The sequence below is a fragment of the Chiloscyllium punctatum genome, chromosome 48, assembly GCF_047496795.1.
Source record: "Chiloscyllium punctatum isolate Juve2018m chromosome 48, sChiPun1.3, whole genome shotgun sequence".
Taxonomy (NCBI): Eukaryota; Metazoa; Chordata; class Chondrichthyes; order Orectolobiformes; family Hemiscylliidae; genus Chiloscyllium; species Chiloscyllium punctatum.
Window position 1 is genome coordinate 33,222,495 of NC_092786.1, and position 25,649 is coordinate 33,248,143.

The 25,649-nt window shown below is 39.0% G+C and overlaps 1 long non-coding RNA gene across 1 annotated transcript in view; it reads right to left on the minus strand.

Annotated features, from left to right (window-relative positions):
* LOC140468872 (uncharacterized) overlaps window positions 1-22,610 on the minus strand; it is a 28,185-nt gene extending 5,575 nt beyond the window's left edge. The window contains exons 1-2 of the long non-coding RNA XR_011955860.1: window positions 22,133-22,610; window positions 5,192-5,379 (exon numbers count right to left, since the gene is read on the minus strand). This is a non-coding gene — a long non-coding RNA (uncharacterized lncRNA). The remainder of the gene's footprint in view (window positions 1-5,191; window positions 5,380-22,132) is intronic.
* Window positions 22,611-25,649: the final 3,039 nt, after the last annotated feature.

Sequence of the window (25,649 nt, forward strand, 5' to 3'; positions counted from 1 at the left end):
CGGCATAGCATCCTAATGTTTCTATGGCGATGCCAGGAGATCATGAGGCATTCACACTAATTATTTTGCTAATTTTGTAATCATGGAATATATTCTGCAAAGAAAGAGCGTGTGGGGGTGGGGGGTGGGGTGGGGGGAACTTCAGTAAATATCTCACACATTGTTTTCCCTCCCCTATCCTTTAAGAGTAATTTCCAGCGAATAAATTGTGTATTACACTCTGGGTTCGACAGTTAAAGTGTGAAACTATAAAATGCTGCATAACTGACACTCGGCATTGCTGAAAACTATTATTTGCACTATTTTACGCGCCGGTTTCAGCAGTATGGGAGACCAGAGCCGCTTTCCACACAACACTACAGATGCGAATGTCATACTCCTGTCAACGGGACTACGAGAGGTATCAGTAAACTGAGCCACCAAATCACTTAAGTAATGTGACTTAAGTATTAGAAATCGAAAATAGAAGATGGAACGCACGCAAAATAATATTTCTATTACCATTATAGAGTCACTTTCAGATCAATTCGATCTGGTTTGAATGTGCACCCACATGAAACCAGCAGCATAATTTGGACCAGGCATTGACCTAATTCAAGGGTAGGGCCATGAAGTAGCTGAGCTAATTCCAAATACCAGCGAGTAGTCTGATATTCTTTGGACTTCACATATTAGATTCTAATCTAGAGTGAAGTGGATTTTACAATCTATCCATTGATCCTAAATTGATTTTTAAAATTCCCTAATGCTGAGCCATTTATTTCCGCTTCCTTCAGCAATCTGGCTGCAATTTAAGCTAGCAAAAAAAAGGCATACTTTGAAAACGATTTACGATTCAGAAACAGTAACACAAAAACAAAATACCGCCGTTGCTGTAAATCTGAAGTTATTGAAATACACAGTTGGTCAGGCAGCATCCGTGGAGAGAGCAGCAACTTTAACGTTCTCATTGACCTGACATTACGTTTGGCACATCCAATGCCTGATCTGTCCTTGTGCATTATGCATATATTCACGTTAATATAGTTTTGGAGTGCATTGCTAAAATGAGATTTAATAGATGCTTCATTGATACAGAAGTTGCGCATATTCAACATGTTTCTGATGTGATACGGGCTTGAAACAACAAGCTTTATATAGGTACGCATCGATCCTGTGCCTCAATACACACCTGAGCGCTGTCCCAGACTTGACGGGCAAGGAGTTCCTTATGTGAAAGCTTTGGGTTACACCTCCACAATAAAAATAATTATAGCGCATGCACAGAACTGTCTCCGAGTCGAAGGATTCATTTTGGGTTACAATGCAAAACCCACAGTTCAGCTGCAAATCATCCGACCCAGGCACAGGCAGTATTTGAGGTGCATTGGCAAACATCATTCTTTGAATCGAGAGGAACAAAAAATACCGTTTTATTCTTGTCAGCAACTTTACAAACTGCTGTTACCCGATTCCATACGGGCCACTTAAATGCTAATTCAAATGAAACTGGAAAAAAAAGTAAACAACTTGTCCTGATTTTTGGTTTGTCTCGGACAGTTTTATAGCCAATTAATTGGTCGGTTAAGCGCAATGACTATTATTACGGATATAATTGTAATCAGCAATTTGTATGCAGCAATATCCCGGAATCAGCCGGGATTCAGCCGATTTGGCGAAAGGCCGGGTTTTGACCGGGTCACCAGGGGTTAAAAAAAATCTCCCTCTTCATCTTCAAGTCGTGAATGGGAATTTTTGCATCCACCCAAGTAGGCAGGTAGAGATTCGAAGCTGCTTGGATGCTGCCTGAACTGCTGAGCTCTTCCAGCACCACTAATCCAGAAGGTCGAGATTCAGACCAATTCTCGAATCTCCAGCAAAACATCTTTTCTCACCACTGCTCTAGGGCATCATCTTTAACCACATCCTCTAGCCCGGGAGCACAATTTGAACAGATACTTCGAAGCAAGGGCAAGCATCTCATCACTGAGTCAAACTTCATAGACAAAAGTGTGTGAAGGAGATGTCTAAAAGTGTTGAGTTGAGAATTCAACAACAGTTTATAAATGGTTAACCAATGCACATCAATGACTTTCTCTTTTTGTTGACCACTGGACTCTTAGTTCTTTGAGTCACGTAACTAAACGATGTCGTGCATTGTAGGGTTTGTTGCATGTCCAACTTGCCCAGTGGTTCCCCTGCGTCGTACTCACTAAATACTGAGCTCATCTTTGACTTTTTGTTTATTTGTTCGACATCTTATGAAGGTATTGTGGGATTTTCAACAAATAGACTTGCCATCTCAACAATTTGGGTCAACTGCCGCATTTGCATCACAAACTAAAACTTGGAATGTGTCGGCATAGGCTGGAGGTAGGGCAACGCTCTGATACCTCAATGTACTGACACTGAGGAAGCCAACCGTTTGAGCATTTTATTACAAACCACCGGGGCAGATAGGACTTGATTCCGCACCTACAACCCCAGAAGTTGGGGAACTACCTCCGCACCACCCTGGATGTTGATGGTAATAATTAAGGAATACTGCCAGGCAGGTTGGGTTTGAACTCGGAACTGTCAGACCAAAGACAGCAATTGCACACTTTTGCACAATTGCTTGCTCCTTGGATTGGATCCAGTATAACTTCGTTTCTGTGCAAACTGCAAGATCCTTCAAAACTTTTCTCGAAACGATTACTTTCCCCCAACATTGTTAATGTTAGCGAAAAGGTGTGCTCCCCTAACACTGCATTCGAGAGGAAAGTTCTAGTTGTGAGTCCATGAGGATTTGCAATGATCTCCTGAGTGTCAGACCCTATGTCTGGCTGCATTGGCATTGTCAGTGTGCTAGCTGCGAATGACGTCTGACATCGCTACCTGTTAGCGCCACTAACGCTCCCACTACGAACTAAAGGGCTAGTGTGCTGACAGCTGTATTAGTCTGAATCTGTTTTGAGTGTGGTTTAACTGCTTTCGTCCGGTTTCTCGTTTCTATCTGTCCTCCTTGCGTATTGAAGCTCAAATGTTTGCTTGCGCAACAACAGTAAGTACTTCACGATGTTGCCAACATGCAATAATTAACTGTGAATGCTATCATAGCATATCCGTGTTGGTGAAGCGTTTTGATGCGCCGTGGTAGCGTCCGCACCACTGGCCTAGTCAGTCTTGGTGCAGGTCCTAAAAGCAACTGATGAAACCTTAAAATGCTGATTTCTAAAGCTCCCAGATGGCAAGGATTCACTTCCAAAAAAGATAGGGTCTCAAGATGCTTTTTACCAGAAAACATACTGCGCTTAGAATCTGCGGCTCAGTCTAAAAATGCGGTGATTTTCAAAGTTTTGAATAAAAGGAAACTGGCCCGAAATAAAGCAATTCACAAAAGGACAACGTACAAAAGGTCTCAGTACATCTCAGGCCTGTCACCTGAACTTGTTCCGACCTCAAACTGGACCCGAATAGAATTCAAGCCTGTAAGAACCTTTCCTAACCTTTCCCATCAAAGATTTGGGGCGTGTTATTTTAGGTAACAACTTGCTGTTGGAAATCCACTTCTTGTTCAGTGGGTGACATCATGAAATCGGCACCGGAAGACGGCAAAACTTAACACGTGGCGCTTACACGCCCTTAATTTCCCCTCAGGGTACTGCACGTCTCCCAGTCTGTACAGGTGTGTTAAATGTCAAGAACGATTTGGAACTTCACCAAGTATAAAATTAACTCTTACTGCCTCTCCGACAGTTCTACTTATGCATTTTCCTTTCTCTAATCAAATTACCAATTGCACCTTACACTTTGAAATACAAAACCTAAATCGCTTTCCGAATTAATGACTTTTTAAACAATAAAGGGGCTTAAAAATAATAAATGGCAGTTCTATGAATCACTGCTTCGAGCATCAACTGCACTTTTATATCCTTTTCTCCTTTCTGCTCCTCATTTCATTTCCAGCACGTCTTGTTTCTATCGTTGTGGAGAAGAAAGATTGTCCACTTTTCCCGCTTTAATTTGTATTTAAATCGCATCAACTATTGCGTGCACTGTTGTTAGAAACTAGAATCGAACCATCCTTGTCTTTAACCTTACAAACTCTTGACAATGCACAAACTCGCTTCAGTCTTGGGTGGATGTCAGTTGACTGCACTGACATTTCAATCAAAGCATTGCAACTGGTGAATATTCATGTGATGCAGTTCACGTTGAAACTGCTCCAACTTTTGAAGTTTTATCTCACAGTTAGCATACTGTTGACATTGTCGGCTGGTCATAATTTTGTTAATGTAAGTGCTACAACAACCGAAATATGAAAACTTCATGCTGAGAAGATTGAATCTGGTAATTGATGCACGTCATCCCCAAAAGACGTAAATGAAGATTCTGTTTAATTGTTGCACTCACTTTACAGTGCTGTGCACCATTATTTGTTTACCTGAGATTTTCCAATCGCTAGTGCTGTTATGTTTAAAGCCATGTAGCTATGTGACATGTTGCTTTGCCCAAGGCCATTGTCCATCCACCCGCCCCACCCAGATTTCATGGCCTCTACTGCCGCCAAACTGGATTGTAAATCACCAAACTCCTCCAATCAACCAGTCTGCAATTCGCATCGGTATCTGTTTTCACTTCTCAATGATGAACAAGGGGCAGGGCCAATAGATGCCCAACACGCCTATCATTCTATCGCCAAGCTCAGGTTGAGCCAAATGTCACGGCCCGCTACGAAATTGCAAGGTGCTAACCCCCCAAATCAGGCATGGACCTACGGGTTCCGAGGAAGGTCCACTGGACGGGAAACGTTAAGTCTGATTTCTCTCCACTGGTGTTGTCAGACCTGCTGAGCTTTTCCAGCAATTCATGTTTTTGTTTCGATCTATGAGTTCGCCTTCAATGACTACATTGTAGTGTAAATCTAAAAGGGACCCACTATCCACGGCATATTAGACAAGGAAAATCTGATACATTTTACTCTATCGTCCTGTTGGTTTGGGCTTAATAGTATCAAATAAGCAAAAGAGAAGCCATGCAATGAAGCAGAAATGTTACATTTTTGATTGCACCTGTACCATTAATCTATCTGTCTTCTGTGATGAGCCATTCATTTTTCAACTGTTTTACTGAGGTAGAATGCACAGTTGCCCCTTTTTTCTTGTTGTTGTTTTTTTCTGGTCTTTCTGGTCTCTTTCAGAGGTATTTATTGTATTTTTAATTGTTTTACCTTGTCATATAATCTCATATAATCTTTGTGCCACGCTCCCTGTTGGTTCTTGTTGCTCCTTTCTTTTTTGTCCAAGTTCCAGGAAGTATTAACTCGGAGGAGATTTTCTGTTTCCTTCAAGAAACAAGATGCCTTTTGCCTCTGATCAGATCAGCTTGTCAGTGCCTTCGTTTGAGGTTGGAGTTAAGCTGCAACAAGTACAATATGTAATTAGCGTGAGGCCAGGCTCTCGAGATGGACTAACACCACTTCTGTTCAAACCAGGGCGTTCTGAAGTCTTAGTTGGGAATAACTTGTCCAATCCATGCTCTGGTCCAAAGGATGAAAATTACTGGAATATCTAAATGTGACGCGCTCGTGGCACTGCAAGTTTGGGATTGGATAGACAAGTCAATGCAATACCATGAAAATTAAAAATGAAGCATCTTTGAAACAAATATCCTTATAAATTGTTCGTTTCTTTAATACATAAATCAACAGCCGTTTTAATGCAGAATTTATGTTCCACTCCCTGAGAAATTCCAATTTCAATTCCTTTGGAACAAACCATTTATTTGAAAGAAGTGTTCGCTTAAAAGGAAACAGCCCTTTTGGCATTTGCTTCATATTTTGCTTCATAAATTTGAAGGTTTCCCAAAGTTGCCACTGAATGACATAACTGAATCCATTTTTGATGGCTCATCGGGACGCGGTAGTACATCTGATTCACCTTAAAATCCAATGTCAATCCCATTACAACGTGTTAGGGTAATTCAACAACACTGATTCGAAATAGATAAATTGGTGCAAGTAAAAGAAAACTGAAGGATTTCAAACAGTGCGCCTTTATTTCAACTGGAGAGCTTTAAAATGAATATTTAACTATTAACCTCAATGAGGTTGAACATGCTGCTGATATACACTAACAGGTGCCATGCACCCTGCAAAATATATTGAAAAAAAACTTTGACTGCACTAGCCATGCTGGAAACTTAGTAGTGTTAATGTACTATGACAAAATTTCTGCCTGCGAGTCAGAGAACAAACTACTTTCCTTCCGAGGTGAATATGAGTGAACTGATATCACCGAGGTTACACTAGATGAATACACTCCGTTAACTTTGGCCTCACAGGTTTGATTGGCTGTGATTGTATACAAGAACGCAAGAGACAGGCCGATTTGTGTTTTTCTCTGCAGCAGGCTGTTTATTCTTTGAACTCCAAAGCAGTGTATTTTGTGCGTGAAATTTTATTGAAATATAAAGTGTACCTAATAAGAATAATTTGTTGTATAAATGGTTGAGTGCAGACTATACTGCACTGTCGAACACGTGCAGTGCAAACGCTTTTCTTCCTGAACGTACAGCCTCTTGCTGATTAATAGCGAGCAGCTAAAGGCAGCCAGGCGTGAGACTATTAGAAAAAAATTAAACAGCTTGTGGTAGAGGTTCGCCGCAGACAACACAACTAGGATACTGGGCAATAATTTAATGGTAATGTCAGCAACAAAAAACTGGTCATCAATCAGGACAGAGCTTTATCTCTGGCCCCCTTCTATCTTACTTTCCTCAGACTCACACTTCCTCTTCTCTGCCAACTCTTCCCCTCCCCTCCATTTTTGCTTATTGCAAAAATTGTCAATCTTGCTTTCTATTCTTCTTGCTCATTGTGCTGCATTTTTAAAACAATTTTTCTTTTTCAGCTTTTATCATCTGGCGGGTTTACAATCATTTATTATTTTCGTAACTGTTCTGTGCTAATGCTGGTGTCCAATGCTCTTTGGCCCTACTTTCCTGCTGCCCACATTGCCTTGTTTCAATATACCATTACTGCTTCCATACCCTTTATATCGCACTTGCTTTCTTTAATCTGGATTTCATTTTCCATCAGTATTCATGTCATTTTGAAACAAAATGCCCATTTGAGCTAAGTGGTTTTTTTCCACACATGGGAGGATGTACATTTAATTATAGTTTCATTGATTTACAAAACTACAAACAAAACAACTAATAAATCTATTGAAAGGGAGTTTCCACTGTGGTCCTTGTTCTTTTATCTATTAATTCCGCACCCCTGTTACAATACCATGTTGCCGCATGAAATGTTACAAAAAGAGACGTTCGATTCCAAACAACTATCTCCCCCACCCCCCCCCCCACCCCCCTCCCCACCCCACCATCAACCCCCGCCCCCGGCCAACTTACTTGACTTATGGCCTAGCACTAATTAAGACAATGAATCTCGTTTCTTTCCTTTTCCCAAAACGCGTCGTTAGTTTGGTGTATTTGTGAAGCTGGATTAAATCCTTCATATATAGCAATGCCCCATACAATTTGATTTCACAATAAGTCATTAAGATTGCAATAGCAATAGATCTCCATCACTAATAGAGATGCATGAAAGATTAACTAATGCTCCAATATTCAGTGTCCCCGAAATGATACTTTTACATGAAATTTGGTTGTTGGAGAATGATAAAACAAATAGCAAATTGCAATGTTTTAATAGGGTATTAACGTTTCTTTTATAGACTATGGCGGATTGCCTGGCTTCGAACCGTTTTGTTTTTGCCTTCAGTACTTAGCGAAGGTACTGTCAATGGTTAGTATACAGCCAACTATTTTCGTTAGCATTAGCAAATGACAGTATCTGGTTTGATAGTTTCGAGCTGCAGGCATCGTAAGATGTCCAGCTGATAATTATCTTTTCATTATAATGTGGTATTAATTTTGTAACTTGGCAGAGGACATCCATTTTTAATATTCTGGGTATAATTATTTGGGTAATTCACTTTTGTATCAAACTTTTCTTGCAGCAGCTTCCAGCATGTGACGTCATTGATCGAGCCAGCAGAATGCTGCTTGAAAACAAAGATGCTGCTTTCAACGTCACTCACCATGACTTCTTTAGAACTGTCCTGGCTGTTCTGTGTTCCCCTTTGGTTGCACACCCTTTTCCTCAGCGTGTGGAAATACCTTTTTTTTTTAAAAATAACATACGACTGTGGGGGGAACCGCGGGGCCTGTCTCGCAAGCAACACGTGCTCAAAAAATAAGAAAGCACTCATTTGGCATTTATTTTGGACCACCACTTAATTTGATTCCCAATTTCCACTAACTCCGGCTTTGATGGTCGAGAGGCAACAAGACAGACAGCAAGTTCCTCTTTTCTCAGCGAGACCCGTCATACCAGCGATCAGAGACGTGTCAGAACTGTGCTTTCCAAATTCACTCACCCTACAAGACATCTCTGTGCATCAAAATGCAGCCCAGTTACAGACCTCAATTTTTTGATTATGAATCCACTGATCTTGTTTTGAAATACGAATCAGTAAGCCTATAAGCCTTCAAACGTGTGAAATTTGAAAGATCTCAAGAAGCAATCTCCGACTGCCTGACCCCTGACAACCAGTCTCTTCTGCCTCTCTCTCTCTCTCTCTCTCTGGCAGTGCTTCCTTGCTACAAAATCTGTTAGAGAAGCGTCTACATTGAACATCCATGAATGGTCATCACAGCGCTTGGCAAATCTTCATTATTGCGCAAAATTAGGATCTGTCAGCAAAATCATTATGCACCTAGAAATCGATGGGTATTCCATCACGCAATTGAAAGTAAACATGGGAACTTCTAAAATATCGCATGAGCTTTTTGATTTTAGTTTTTATCGCGTCTGACTAAGTAAGGTGGAATTAAATCACTTGCTATCAGGGAAGTTCCGTGGGGCAGGTCAATCAGTTCAGTGGCAGAGTGAGTCTCTTGTCAGTGTTAGACAGTAACATGTGGTGCTTCTGTCATAATTTCGACATGCTAACTATATATGATAAATAATATTAAGCGCTGTTCAATAAATGTTGTACAATTATATTTTTCTCCGTTAAAAGTGAAATATTTAAATAAACCTACCAACTTAGTCAACTTGCCTTCATCAATAAAGGCACCTACTGCAGAGTCCTCCCTCTGAAATGCAAAATCTGCGATGTAACTACCTGCTAGGCTTTCGTTAAAATTCTAATCAATAAAACGCTGAAGCATACTCTGCAGAAGCCATATAAATCTTTCCTTAAGGCAGAAAAAAGGACATTGAAACAGTAAAATGGAAAATCGATCACAAAGTATTTCAAGTGAGCCCATGTCTGTGCTTATTTGTCGCTGTTTAGATAATAATTATAAAACCTTTTAAAATACTGGAATGCTTCTCGCGCGCTCTCTCTCCCTGCACAAAGTCAATAAGCTATAGCGTTTTTTTTTGTCCATGTGTCAGCTTGTCGGGTTGCATTTAACACGTTAGCCTTTGTTTTTTTTTGCCTTGATGATGAAAGAAAGTTCTACCAAGTAATCAGTGATTTCCAGCCATATTTCTGTCGGATGTCATAGTTCTCCTTTGATTTCCTGATTATCGGTTCCTCAAATTTGTACAAATGCAACTAATTCAATCTCAGCTGTCAGTCCCTTTTACAATGCGCTTGTCAATGTCCCGTCAGGCTAGAGAGGGACATGGATTTCACTAATCACTCACAGCTATCAATAACTGTCATGAAATCAAAATAAGCAGGGATTGCTCTCAGATGCATATTTGGACAGGCTGATATAGTCCATTCAGTATGAACTTTAAATGAAAGTAGGCAGACTGGGAATCGGTACCTTCACTGGAACCTGCAACTTTGCAGGTAGATGTACTGTAAGAGTCTATGTGAATGCAATCAGTGAGCCCCGCGCCACTCCCCACCCACATCCTCCCCCCTCCCCCTACACACCATGACCGCCATGACCCCCCGCCACCATCACTATCCCCTCCCACCCAACCCCAACGCACACACACATACACATAGTTTTGGACCGTAGACTATGCCATTAGATCGAATGGCAAGTCTTTATGAAAAGTGTTTTGCATAATTACATGCCATAGCCAGAATACTAACCCCGAAATTTTATGGGTCACAAAACTTTAACAATTGCCACATTATTGTCCAAGACACGAAGTACGCCACTATCGGCTCGAGGAGAAAGTAGATTTAGCTACATCTAAGAATGTGAGGCCGAAATTTTCTCAGAACCCAAAGAAGAGAGATTATTCCAATCTGACAACTTGTTTACTTATAGCTACCGAGTTCAGCGAACTTCAGGCTTCCCCGATTCAGAACTTCATCGTGATCCGATACAGAAAACCATCAAAGAAACAGACCGAAAAGCTTCTCTTTCAAATCTTATTTTTTTTTGCAATCGTTACCTTTGTGTCGCTGTAATTAAGATATTCTTATCTGAGGAGACAGTTTCTCTGGTAACTGAATAATATTGTGTCTTTGATGTAAACTTTTGACAGATATTGCATCAGGTTCAACAATTTACCCTGATTTCTGCTGTTAGATTTTACGAAAATTATTCAAGTAAGAATTAGGCAAAGCAATGATTCAGTAGACTGGCCCTGGGCGCAAATTCGTCTTCTTTATATGTGTTTTGATGTAGGGTATTAAATTATATGAATTGCTTAATTTTAAACAATTATTTCGATTCTTACAATCCTACATTTCCAAACATTTTTTTTTCTCTCAGGGCATGGGAATTCGCATTATATTAATATTTATTGTAGCCTAAATCCTTTATAAGTCCTCAAGATCTGTGTGTGGTGTAGAAACCATGCTATTATGAACCGAACCGTATTGGAATTATCATGCAAAACATCATAGCAATCCTGTATTAGCAAAACTTGTGGGTTTTTTTTAAGGTTGAGATGATCATGCCTCATTCATATGTGTTTGCTTTTCTATGTTCATCTTCCATTTTAGTCATTCAGGTCTTGCGAAAGTGATGGATTTTTTCGTGGCGTCTAATTGGGCTGAATTCACTTGAACAGTGCAAAAAAAAATCCACAAATTCATTCCCTCTAGGGTTCTCCCTATTGGGAAATAGGGGTATGTTGGGAAGGGGTGGGGGGAGCGGCGGGAATAAGGGAAATTGGTCAGTAAATCGATGCTGCAATACATCAGTTGCAGCTATATCTCCCTTGTTGTTTATCCTAAAGCAAGTGTGTTGGATATTCTGATTGAAATTTCTTGAGGTTTTTTATATGCAGGAGCTATTTCCATCGCCCAAAGCGAATAGAAAACTCTTTTTAGGGGGATTATTGTACCTGTCCCACTTGAAACTTCTCCTCCCAAGCGGAGTACACTGAAGCTTCCAGCACCTGTAACAGTGCCATCTGTGGAGTGTTATTGCTTTTTCTTTAAAAAAAAAGAGAGATTGAACTGTTAGCGATGTGAAATGTTGATTAGGTTCGAATTTCGCTTAAAAATCAGCAGGAGGTAGTTGTCATGTCGATCTTGACAGCTCTACCGCAATGTTGACATTTAAAAGTGGCTGCTAGATTTTAGACCCCGGGAGAAGGGAGGAGGCGGGGGTACAGAAACGGTAACCTGCGAAATAAAATGACAGGAACATCAAGAAAGTTATCAAGTGGCTGAAATATTTAGTTCGATGCCATTGCAGTTATACGTTCATTTGTTCCGTGATAGGTTTGTGGAAAATACGGGCCAACTTTCGCTAGTTATGCTCCATGCTTTCGTTCGAGATGAGTAGAATTCTTTTTACATAAAATAAGTAACTATTGTACAAAATTTCAGTTAACGTAGATCAAAGTTCGCAACCTAACTGTTAACAGCTATAGACAATAAAAATGCGTTAATTTTCTGCATGGGCAGATATTGGATCATTTAAAGGACTTCATAATTCTAAATATAGAGATTGCCTGGGCGTAGGTATTGATATATTCAACAGTGAACTTGTCAAAGATGGTTCTTCAACAGGTGCTTCGTAGAAACTCTTGTCCCAAGCAGCTCTGACGTATGCCAATTCCATGTTTCTGAAACCCTTTAAGTCTTCCTTAAACAAAGTGTTTCTTCCTCTATCTCTCGTACCACAACTTTCGATTTTACCACAATAAACTTTAAAATCTACTCATGAAACCTGATTTAAGACGTGTGTTCTTCGATAATGCCAATTCAATAGCCTTAGTACAACGCTACAGGACTGAAAACGACGAAATGTTTCATAAATGGAGTTGGAGGGGTTTCCTAAGCAGACACTAACTTTTCATAACATCCCACCCTCCGTGAATACTATTTTACAGATCTGCAAATTAATCCATTCATACGCAGCAAAACAAATGCCAATTTTCATGCTGTGTTCAGAAACTCGATGCAATCAAACAAAGAACACCGAACATATAGGTTCCTAGAGTCCAATTAGCGTGTGTACAGAAGTTTAGATTAGAGAATTTTATTAATAGTTAATATCATACGTATTCCAAGCAATATTGTTGTTTGGATACTATAGATTTGTTGTGAACATCACATCAGTTGATCACAACACAGAGGGAAAGAATCGGGAGGGAAAAAAATACTATGCCCTGCATGATAACTTCCTTGTTTTAATTATCAATGTGCAAAATGATTTCCCATGCCGTCATCCAATTGACCTTACCGTCAAGACCATTTTTGAAAGAAATATCAACAGATAAATGAGTTCAGATAACTTCAAGAAAAAACGCTTGCACATCTATCATATTCATGGCCGCACGTTTATCATTTTAAAATGAAATACAATGATTTTTTAAAAGAATGTAAGTTGCGAATTTGATCTTGATGACTTTATTGCATTATAGCTAGCGCGAGGATGTACGCTTCAAGTAAACGCTCATAATTCTGCACGATAATAGTTTTATAATAAATACAATGATTGCGTCACACTGCTGAAATATTTTAAAACGTTTGATCAGGCCATTCATTTTATTGCAAATAATATTACAAAAACATTCATTGCAAAAAAAGGGGCGATTTTGCTTTTAAGTCTTGGATCGATTCTAAAGAAATGTGACCAGCACTGGATACTGGAACTTAAAACTAAGTCTGTAACGTGATGATAAAAAATGCTTTTCTGAGCACTACCTTGTTGCACATTAGTGATGTAAAATTAAATAGAGTGAGACATAATTTCGCGGAGAAAACATGCAAACTCTCCGTATGTCCATTTTCTTGAAATCTGCAAAGAAAATAACCTGTTTTATAACCTGAAATCAGCTTCCAAAAAGGATCAAAACGCAAAGAACAAATTGATTTGCTTTGGACGTTATTATATTGATGCGGGGAAGGTGACAACCTGACGATTGCAAAGATTATAAGAAAACAGGAAATTAGAAAAATCACCGAGGGCTATGAGTCTCAATGAAATTTATGCTGGGAACACATACCCATAACGGACCACAAGTGGATTGATTTGTAATTTATGACAACGGTCCCATCCTTGGTATATACCTGCAATTTATTTTAACGCGACAAGTTGAAAGTTAATTCGAAGCTAGGGGGTTTTTTTCGGTAAACTATTATGTTTGTGGGTTTACAAATATTCAATGCGTTTGGACAATACATTTCCCGCATGTTATTTCTGCGAACATTTTTTTCTACATAACATCTAGTTGAATATGTGTGATTTTTAAGTCAGTACCAAACTGCGCAAGTTCATCCATTATCTTTTACTTCTAACGTGTGGAACAGTTGTTGGTGCTTTTCTCATTGTTTCAACAAAGAAAGAAGCATTTAATTTAACAATTTGAGGATCTTAATGTGAAATGTTCAAAAGTTTGACGATAGCATGTGTTGATAGTTTATTGCCTGTTACTCGTTTGGTACGGTTAGAATGGCGCCCACTTTTATATCTGCTCTTTTCAATTACAATCTATCAGTTCCCCAACCATCGTGGACAAAATATAGTTGCATTGATTAGCCTTTGCGTCTTTTGCCGGTTTATTTATCAGGACCCCGAACAAATCCGTGGTATGACTTCACTTATTACATTTAAGAGATTTTAATGTTGGAATGTCACTTTTAATTTCACAAGACAAACAACATCCTCGACATATAATATTGAACGAAACTAGCACCCCGATGAATATGATTCATTTTATTTTGCAATTAAAAACAAAAAAACAGTCACTATCTTTCTCGCTTTTAATTCATAGCAGCGAATATATTCTTTAAATTAAAGCTTGATTTTGCTTATGCATTTCGAAAGGATGCGCAGATAATTCAGCAAAGCCATTTTGATAAACCGCCCTTTAAAACAGATAATTTAATTCCGCAACCAATAAGGTTTAAAATAACACTGGACGATGCGGTTTTTTAAAAAATAATTAGAGGTACATTGGCTTTCGTTCCCAATAATTTAATCCTAGGATTTGATGTCACCTTCAAAACACTCTACCTAGACAAAGAACTGTGCTTTTTAGTACATAATTTTGAATAGGAACCAGCGCCTCCTAGTACCTGACTGAGTAATAACTCTTAACAATTTATTCTGCAAATCCATAATATCTCACAAAATAAAAGAAACTAACACAATCAAAAGGTTAGGATTTTGAATAAAGTGGACGGTCGACAACTGTACGTATGCTAGCGTCAGTTTACTGCAAAATTCGAACTTCATAATTATACCGCAAAATAAAACGAATTCGGAGGCTTTGTGTGATGCCACGAACTCAGTCTGAAATCAAACGATTCTCCATTGAGAGAAACTATGCTCATAATTAAAGTGTTTCACGTTTGTTGACGATTGACGAAGTTGCACCAATAAAAGAATTAAATAAATACTAGCTGTGACAAAGTCCGTTTTTTTCTTTATCATGTGCTTTTACCTGAGTGGCATGAATGAATATTCCAAGATTTCATGCTAACTCAGAATTAAATGATATCAACACAGTAATCGAACTCAATCGTATTTAATTGTGGGCAGCTGCTACAAGTTCCAATCACCAAACTTCACCTGCCCGACTTTCCTCACTTTCTCTAGAATAACACAAAAATACCAAATAATCGTTTCGTTGCTAAATGGGGTGCCAAGAAGGAGGTAAACCATTAGGTCTTAAAAGATACTTTGTGGGGCGCAATTAATGAATACGTTGGGGTTAATCGCTTTTATTTGATATTTAGATGCTTTCTTATATGACAAATGTCATGAAACAAAAAATATTTCGCAATGAATCTAATCAAAGAATAATTTTAAATGTATGATTTGTTCTACAGTTTAACATATGTTTATTTTCTCCAATACCTTATAGCTGATTTGATTCTGTGAACTGAAAAGGGCAAATAAGCAAAGTCAATCATTACACGTAAAGGTTCTGCACAGTTATTAAAGAAAGATTTGTAGTCTTTTTTAAAGCAAAATCAAAAGTATAATCTAACTAAATTCGGAAACGCCATAGTTTGTCAGTTACTCCGCATTTGAAGTAAAGATAGTTGACAAACAGTATCATATTAAGGGAACCCCTTCGTGCAACACATCGGTTTCGCTGCGCTGCAGTATTTATTTCAACAATTGTTTTTTTTTAAACTTTTACTCTGCAAAACTCTTCTGCAGCAGTCACCGTCTGAAATGTTAGTACTGAAATTGTCTGTAGCTCGGGACAATTTTATTTTATAAAAATTCACAAAATCTGTGTGGAATTTTGTCACATTTTATGGACCCCTGCCCCCCCCCCCCAAACAAATTCAATCATGTAAAATTCTTTTGTGCTTGATTGTACTGCACCATTTTGAAAGTACAGGAGAGAAACCACAGATATTAGCGCCACCCCGCTGTCATTAGTGGGATGTGCACACCAAAAGCAGTGAGCAGATCAAACAGTCTCTCAAACATGACATAAACATCGTTACCCTTTGTAACTTTTCATTAAATTATTGAACCTTTTATTAGAGACCGACAACAGCATCTTTTTTGACGTGCTGATCCTGAACCGCTCACATTAAAATATTGCTTTACTCGGACACTCAGTAGTTTATCTGCTAATGGCAAAGTTACATAATGCCAATTAATTCCATTAGCAATATATGTTAAATGATATAAAAATGAATATGAAAAATACACATCGTATTGAATCGTAAATTCACTCTATCCCTCAATCCAAATTGAAGGATGATAGGGCAAAAATGTTTGATGAATATACCATATTTTATTTTTCATATATGAATATTACAGTCGGTCGGAGTTTTTACGATTACCATTTAAACTAGAGAGTGAGGATGAATTCTACTGCTGTTAAACTTCCTGCCACAAAATGCAAAGCAAGACTGAGGAGTTTGTATTACAACTGTGTCATAGTGTTACACCGATGCAAAACATGTAGCCAGAGGGGCTGCTAATGATTACAGTATAAAACCCGGCTCCAACAGAACAGGCAGCCGAGAAACTGGCCATTATTAATTCAGTGGTCAGGCACTTATCCAACTCTCCCTGGACTATAAAGCAAGAAACATATAGCACTCCAACATAAAGATTTTTTTAAATATGATGCTTTTTGTCTCAACACTAATTATAAACTTTTTCCTCTTCTTTTCAAACCCTGTCGCACTCTTTATCCAGCTGATTTCCTCTCCAGCACCATGCTACAAGACGATTAGCAGCAAATTATCCCTACGTTTTTGCTATTACATTACAAATTTATTTTATGTGACGCGCCGTCAGACCTTTCCAGCCGCATTTCACTGAATGAGTAATTGTGGAGATCCAGATGGAATAGATTTTCTACATTTGACAAGACATTTGTCATTTTTAAAGTACCAGATACAGAATATCAGTCAGGCCCTTTTTGTGCATCAAGTTTCCGAACAATTCATATGATATTTAATACAGTAGAATCAAGAGATTTTATATTTTGACAGTGCAAAATTAAAAAGGCAGAACCGAATTCATTGCAAAATCGACACTTATTAGAGTTGGGGACTTATTAAATCTAGCCGGACATGGTTGTGTAGGTTGTAAATCATCGACCATCGTTTTATTAGAAAGGAGCATTTGAATTCATTTCTAGGTGTTGGAGAGTATGGAAACATTTGTAATAATGAACAGAGGGAGGAACTACTTTCTGGACATCTCTTCAGGTGTTGTTTATCTGAGAGGAAATGAGGACTCTGTTCCAATTCTTTATCATACTGATAAAAAAAAACCCCTGTTGTATTAATGCAAATTATATTGGAGTTCTTTTTCTGATAAACCTGTATATATTTAGCCTTGGGATTCATTCTAGGAACGCTCCTGAAGTCTATTTCTAATTCGTGAGGTATTTAATGGAATAATCTAGCGAATTTGACCCACTGCGGTTATGCGTGTGTATCATTGTTCTTATAGAGACTACAACAGCAAAGTGTATTAAGTCCATTTCGGGGGTCATTTTTTTATACATTAATCTTTGTACAAATCAGTTTTCTCACCGTACAGTTTCAGAAGATGCAAGCGTTAGAACTTTGGCATCACTGTTTCCCTCTGCTGTACCAAATATGTTGCAAATTTCCTGACTCCCATCCACCCTATTTTTTATCATGCGTGTGCTGATTAACAAACACAATGCCGTGGTATCTAGTTCTAAAACAAATATCTAAGCATGTTATTTCAATAATATATTGAACAATGTACTATAATGATATGAAATATTAATCACACAATATAGCAGCCCGATCTCAGTCATTTGTTCTTTACCTATTCAAATAAATGCAGTATGTTCGATATTTTAATAAGACTTGGTTTATGTTTGATTGTCTTGATATTGTAATGAATTCAATTGTTCAGAGTCACGTGTTGGGCCAGGATTCCAATCTCAGATCCGCTTTAATCTACTCACTCTGAGCGCGGTTTAATCGTCGGATCTTTGGGGAGAGGGGGCAGATCATAAATTAAAAAGGGATCCATATTAAAACACAAACAGACAAAGCACTAAGGTGCATGTGTCTATTTGAACGTCATATTGGAGAAGGATCGGAGCTGTGGGGTCAATCCAATGGACATCTAGAAGATGAACCGAGATTCCAGATATACATAGAGTACGTGCATCAATACATAGCACTAAAAAAAAATCATTCTACAGGAACAAATATAATGCATGCAGTATCTAAGATCAATATGTTGTGGGATATTAAATATATCTCCGCTATCATTGATTATGCTGAAACTATGTAGGCCAGTCTACTGGGGTAGCTGCTCAGCGCGGTCAATTTATCAAAGCAAATAACCTGCCCTGACTATTTCCTTGATATATCGGCAGAGTGGCATAATACCCAATAAATGAAATTGTTTTTAACTGCTCGGCAGATACATGTTGTTCCACCAGCTTTAATTCCAACGCAGTTTTTTTTTGTTTCGTCTTAATAAAATCTGAGAATAACGATAAAACACCGAACAATGCTAGCCAGAATTATTTATTAATACTTCTAATAAACAGTCCCACTTATCCGCGTCCACAGAATGGCGGCAGTTGATAACCTGCCACAGAGCGCCATTTTTTAATCGCTTAGAAATCGTGCCTGGTGAGGTATTGATACAATAAAATGATCTGCCTAACAATCGAATCAGATTTTGTATTGCCAAATAAATGACTACAAATATACACGTAAATATTAGTCGCTGCTTGAGCCTTAAAAACCAGTGTGTCAGTCTAAAGCTACGATAAGTAATACTGTACTGGGGGCTAAATGTTTTAAATATAACCTTATAGCACTGGTTCTAATTAGAAAGGGCATTCAGTGATTTCAATGACCGCCTGTTTTTCTTTCCTATTCTGCAATATTTATCAAGATCTGTAGTAATGGCTATTTTTGGGAATTAGTATCGGTTAACTGTACCAAATTAATTTGGTACTTCATTGTAACATTACCCTTTTTTTATAATTCGGGAGAATCGCAGATATAATTTCAGCCCCATTTGGTTGCTGTAGTTAACATGCAATTTTCAATTAGAACTTGGAAATATGAAATGTATTTAATTGTGATTCTACAATCAAGGCACCAGCAGATGCACTTCCACACTTTCACGGCTTGTCACACTTTCTAATAAGTATTCTGCATATTTTGGCAATGATTTTACTGAAGATTATATTGTACGTAATCTGTAAAACAGAAATCCGCGAAGACTTCAGTGTGACTTACTTGGAGGGAAAAAAACGTTTTACAGATTCTGCTTGTTATTGGGAGGCAGTAAACAGATGTGGGCGAAGAAGATGTCATCAAGAGACAAGATATGTGACTCACTCTGTAAATAAATTATTGCTGGCCACCGATTTAATAACCAAATTTGAGTTGATGATATAAGGATTAACTCCTTGCTACTTCACATATGGTTCCTTATTCTGACTCTCAGGCTAATAGATAATAGATAAATGATAATAGAAGTCTAAACTTTCTGCTGCATGATTTTTTTTTACCCCTCAGTACTAAACCAAGACGGAGAAACGAACCAGATCATTCAGAAGTAGACGAGTCCTTTAAAGCTGTTCTTGTGCTTAAGGATTATGGTTTTAATAATAAATAAATTTGCCTCGATAAATCAGGACATCATTTAGACCAATACATGTTTGTGAAGCCGACTTTTCCTTGGTGTTATTATATAGCCAGTTGCACATGAAGTGCAAAGAATGCAACAGCAACTCGCTGAAACACATTTTATAGCACCTTTATTACAAAGACTTAAACATGTTTCCCTGATTCATGCCTTTGAAAAAAAATGTTTACTGTTGAAGTGCACTTTGTGTGAGTTCTGCTCCATGACATAGCCAGATATTCCATTCATACTGTGAACGCCCAATAAACGCCATTTGTGTCTCTGAAATGTCTCGATATAATTTCCGTTCAAATGAACCGAATTCTTCAGCAGGTTATATGAGAGAAGATCGTCAAGGTAGTATTTAGAAGTCGTTCCAATTTTCTTATTTCTTGAATAGTTTCGGGGTGCCAGGCTTTAAAGTAATGGGACAGTAAATTGCCAGTGACCCTGAACTATCGCTAGGTCTGCTTGAAAAGCTTTGCTCCTAAACCCAGACAAAGGTTTCATGCACACAAATACAACCTATTTAAAGACGAGTCACAATACTCGGTAGATTGAATTCCTCATATATATATATATATACATAGGTCCCATTGAGGTTGCAACTTCCATTTAAATTTAATTTCTGCAGAAAGTTAGTTTCGCACAGCATGTTTGTACTTTTAATCTGGAGATTGACAAAGTAAATAAAATAGACTGCTGCTTGTTTCTACTTAATACGGCAGGATCACCAAATTCGTGTGAGATGGAATTCCTATATTTAGTTTTGAAGCAATCAGGAATAAAAAATGGATACACTACATATGTATATAAATAATAGATTGTCAGACCCTAGTGAGGCCGCTGGAAACAGGATGAAACAATAGATGTTCATAGAACGAGGGAACTTTGCAAATCTTAGTTACTGTTTTCCAATAGAAAAGTGTCAGAATCCACCAAAGGGCTTAAAGGCTTAACGCTGGCAGTAAGTTCATCATCAGAGCGAGCTATTCTTTCAGGCTTTTTAACCATCCTTTGAGACGATTGAAATCGCTCTCTCTCCGGCTTTATCCCGAAAGAGAAAAAAAAACAGAGGACCAGAGGTCGAAGTTTAACAGTATTCTCTTGACTTCCAGGTGTTCTACATGCCGTATTGAAGCATCAGCACCTCGGCACTGCACCTCGGGTGATTTCTTAAAATAATTAACAGATTGGAAGGTACGTTGATCAAGGCGAGTGACGTGTGAAGTATCTATGAAAATGTTGACTTGAACAAATAAATATGGGACTCTAATAGATGCTATACTGTACCACTCACTGTAGTGGACAGACAGGCAGAACACACTGACATTTTACATTCAGTTGTAACAGCATTTTTTAAACTCTGCGATTGATTTTTAAGTAAAGGTTGCAGTGATAATTCCACTAACAACAGCAATAACAAAAAAAATGTTTCATTAAGTTTGCCCTCACAGAAAGCTGCCAATCTGCATTAATGGTCACACAGTCAATATCGTGGTTGCAACACTATCCACACCAGCGGAGTATGAGTCAAATCAATCAGTGTTGACAAATTAGTAATATTTGAAGGAACGCGTTAATTTACAACTTTGTTATTAGTTAAAAATCACCAGCATTGTAGTGGCAATTAATAACGCTCTGAGCGGAAGACTGAGAGACGAATGATCCCTCCTGTACCGATAGTGATAAACACAGCTGTCCCGCAATGATGCCCAATGATAGAAAGATTCAACTAGGGCGGGAGTGGTGATGGTGGGAGGAGGGATGGGGGTGGGGGGAGGTGTTGTAACTGTGGACTGGGAGAACGTATTAATAATGAAACATTCGCAGGTAGGAAAAGAAAGAGAAGAAAGCAAAGGAGGAGAGAGAGATGAAAAAAAAGGGAGGGAAAGGGGAACAAATAGATAGTGATTGGAATACCGGACGAAGCAACGGATAGTCCACACGCAGTCTAAATAACATTTTTTATGCTTAAAAGTATTACAAAAGGTTCCAAACGTACGGAACGAACGGGCAATCACACACCAATAACTCAATGATAAGTTTTAAAATAAAACCAAATCCACCCCACACAAAAAAAGACTCACTTACAAGAATAAAACACACAAATTCATCACAGTACGGGAATAACCAATCTAACAGTCATGGTTTAATGGGATCCTGATATTTCCATTTGGAGTCGGAGAGTTTTGCAGGCCAGACCTTTAATGATAAAACTTTCTCTCCCCCGCTCTCTCTCTATCTACTCATCCCTTCTCGCGCATGCACAGCATTTACAGGCTCTTCCCCCAATCCACCCCCCTCCCCAATTGCTGACAGTTCGACATAAACTTCAGCTAAAAGATTCCTTTTTTTTGCGTGTGCGTGTAGCTGTTCACCTGGTTTACAAGCCTGCTTTTCAAATGACCATTTATTTAAGTATTTCCTATTTTCTGTAACTCTCTCTCACATCCTCACAGTCCTTCGTCCCGTCTCTAACCACTCGGCTCAACTCACAGCAGGTCCTAACTACTTGAAATTCACCAAAATAATGACCGTTTCGAAACGATAAATCATCGTCTCCATGTAAACCTTGAAGGAGGTTTTTAGAAAATAGCTTGCTTACTGTGACTGTGTGCGCTCCGTTTCCACTTCGATTGCTTCCACGACGCCTCCTGTGAACAGCCAGTCCCGCACTTTACACTGGAATCTGATTGTGTTTGTTTGCTTTTAAAGTTATACTTTCTATCGGTTGCAACTTTTTTTTTGTTTTCCTACTTTTTTTGTTGTTGTTGTTGAACGCACACTTGGCTTACTAAGTCGTAGTGCGCTGCACAAAAGGAGCTACGGAATGAGATTTATGGCTTTCCAAATGAAAAGATTCATTCGACATAAAAGGTTAACACAAAGTTCGTATGACCGTGACTTGCATTGGCAAGAAGCAGCGCCGACTCAGCACAAAGGCAGTTCAAAGAAACCTTTAAAATACACGCAGACACACACACACATACAGACACACACAGACACACGCACACACGCATACACACACCAGTCGAAACTGCGGTTTTCATATCCATGCTATAGTTTCCAAGCCCAGGCATCCTTTTGTTCGTCTGGATGGAGATTTTTTTTTCTCTCTCTCTCTCTCTCTCACCCTCTCCCTCAATCTGAACTTTGCCACTTTGGTGCCGACGAAACCTCGTCTATTTCACAGGGCAAACAAAACATCAAGGCGCTGGGTTATAGAGAGAGAGGAAGGGTGAGGGTGTGAGGAGAAGACAGAATGTGGTTGGACGTCGAAGATGGAGGGCAGAGAAAAGGGGCGAAAAAGAAATAATAAAACAAAAAAAAAGAAGGTGGAATTGAGACAAATGCTTGACTGGAAAGAGGGGGAATGACCGGGTGTTTTAGTGCGTTTTTTTTTCCACGATATAAAAGACTACACACAAAAACAGATAAGACTAGTGTTTTGTAATTTGGGAAAGGCGTTATTTAAAGAAAAATAAGCATAGAGCAGATGTGTTAGTTGTCAATCTGTAGGTTGGTGCAATGGGAATGCTAATGAGAGAAAATTAACCCGTCCTTTCGTTACATAGGAAGGGATCGATGGTTGACCCTCAGATCCCAGAACGTCTCATTTGTGGTGCGTAGCAATGATATAATCAGCCTCATCTCTAGCACGCAGCTACCCACCAACCAGCAACTTTTGTTAACAACCTAGGCTGTCTTTCCGAATCATTCACATAATCTCGTCGAGCAATCAGAAAAAAAATGCTTGTTTGATTGTAAAGTCCCGTCCAACCCCGTGTGTCTGTTTCATTATCAACTTTGAGTTATTTCAGTTAAGTGTTGGGAATAACGAGTGAAATTTGGAGGAACGGTTCCTAAACCCTCGAGCCAGTCTTGGGGAAAACCTGCGAGTGGCTAGGTGTTTGCAACGAAATTTTCAAACCGGAGCACCGAAGTTACAAAGCTTATTAATGTACTCGGCTCAGTGCACTTGTCCATGCATTGACATCAGTTCCTACGCGAAACAAAACGATGTTGGTGTCTGACACCATTCAATCTACGTCGGAGAGTTCCTCTCATCAGAGGAATAAATAACTAAGTGCCCGAGCAAATATTCTATAATTCAAAGAAACGGGGAAATACTTCTGATAATATATGGATGATTTGTTTAAATTCTCGTTTAGTGGGTATGGCAGATTTTATCCCCTCACATCTGCAAACTGTATTCCTGTGTGTGCAACTGTGCATGATTCCGTTAGTGCGTGCACATCTTACTCACTGTCAGAAGACACCAGACTTATTTTTTTAAGACAGGGGCCTTTTTGTCCCCGAGGAAACAAATCAGTGATGCCCCGTCGTACAAATAATGGGGCAAAATGCGGTATTAAGAGTATTGCCTTCTTTGGGCCTTTAGTGGTGTTCAAGTATCTATAGAATTTACACGGATCTCAAACATTGGTTGCTAAATTTCAGGCTAACAGGTGGGAAAGATAGGACGGGTTTAATCCAACTGCAAATTATTAATATGATAAACAGGAGGAAATAAAGTGAATCAGTTAACTTCTGTCTGAATGCAAGTATTAAGATAATATAGCCTTCCTTCACTTTGAATCAGTACTGTTCCTGTCGTGTTTAACTTGTGGTTGAAACTCGAAGTAGGTCCTTAAGTGACAATTCTGTGGATAACGGGTAGATGGCACAATTTTCTAACATTTAGAGAGCACACACGCTGAGCACTAAGTCCATTTAGAAGCACTTTCTTTGTGTGCACAGAGATAACTTGACAGACAAGCAGAACAGAGACATCTCAATGAAGCCTGCAAAAAAAGTTTGCACAAAGGAATTCGCAAATCACTCGTTTATGAAGAAGAAAAAAATCGGAGGAGTAGAGAGGGGAAACATTATTTCGCGGGGCTGTCAATAAATTAATTCCCCTCCGAAGAAATGTCAATTTGAACTGAAAATAAATAGTGTAGAAGCTTTGAGTTGTAGAGGACTGGGCCGCGAACAGCAGTCTGGTGGAGTTAAAGGCGAATCCCTGGTGGTAAATCTATCATTAGCATTTATTTCCTGTAAAGCGGCAGCTACAGTAAATTTATCCCGTTTTTGTGGCGTTTTAATAGACATTTATTAAAAGACTTTAGAAAGAGCGTGGGGAGTCTGATTACATAAACTTAGAATTGGAGTATCAAAGGCACAGGTCAGTGGTAATCGGGTTATCTTGCTTCCAAAAAGTGCTTCACCGCATCAAACTGCTAACAGATATATATAGGGATATGAATGAACAGCCTCTTTTGGCACGACGGAAGAGTCGTTTTCAATCACACACCTCAGGTGGGATAGCATCTGAGTGCTCAGATTTTTTTAAAAAGGCCGAGAATTGTAGCGCCCAATGTTCCCCTTCTACTGCAGTTTACGGCTCTCAATTAAAAAATAAACTTAACGCCAGTTCTTTAGTCTGCAAAGGACGCAAAATGCGTGTGTCTGCTTGCGTCTTAATAATGGAATCAATAGCACTTCCATTGCCAAGAGATCTATGCCATCTCCTCTCAAAAGGTAAAACTGCTGAAGATGGGCAACCTCCCGGGGAGGATGGAAAGGGGTTTGGGGTTGGGGCGGGTAGGGGAAGGAAGCAAAGAGAAAAAAATAACTTGTACAAGATGTACTAAATCCTAGCTAGCGGTATGTTGCCATCGCTGCAAGCCGAAACAGAAGGTTTCTTGAAGAATTGCACTTTATTTAAAATCCAGACAGCTCTGTTTGTCCATGTTTCGTTCCTCTTGTTGCAATATCAGTGTTAAAAGTCTACACATATGAAGACTGGCTGCAAGTGTGTGTGTATGTGTGTGTGTGTGTGTGTAGTTCCATGCTTACACAAAAATGGAAGTTTGACCAATAATCATAAAAATTGGCAGAACGCAACACCATTCCAGATTACACCTTTTTGAAAAATTCTTCATCGAGGAATGGAGTGTGTGGATGTGTGTGTGTGTGTGTGTGTGGATGTGTCCGGTGCTTTACCAGGAAGGTTTGGGACTTTGTGCAAGCCCACCGCTTTTCCTCAAACTTTCTGCAGAAGAAAATAAATAAATGTGACATTCGGAGAAGCAAGCGCTCATTAGTTCGCTGTACGC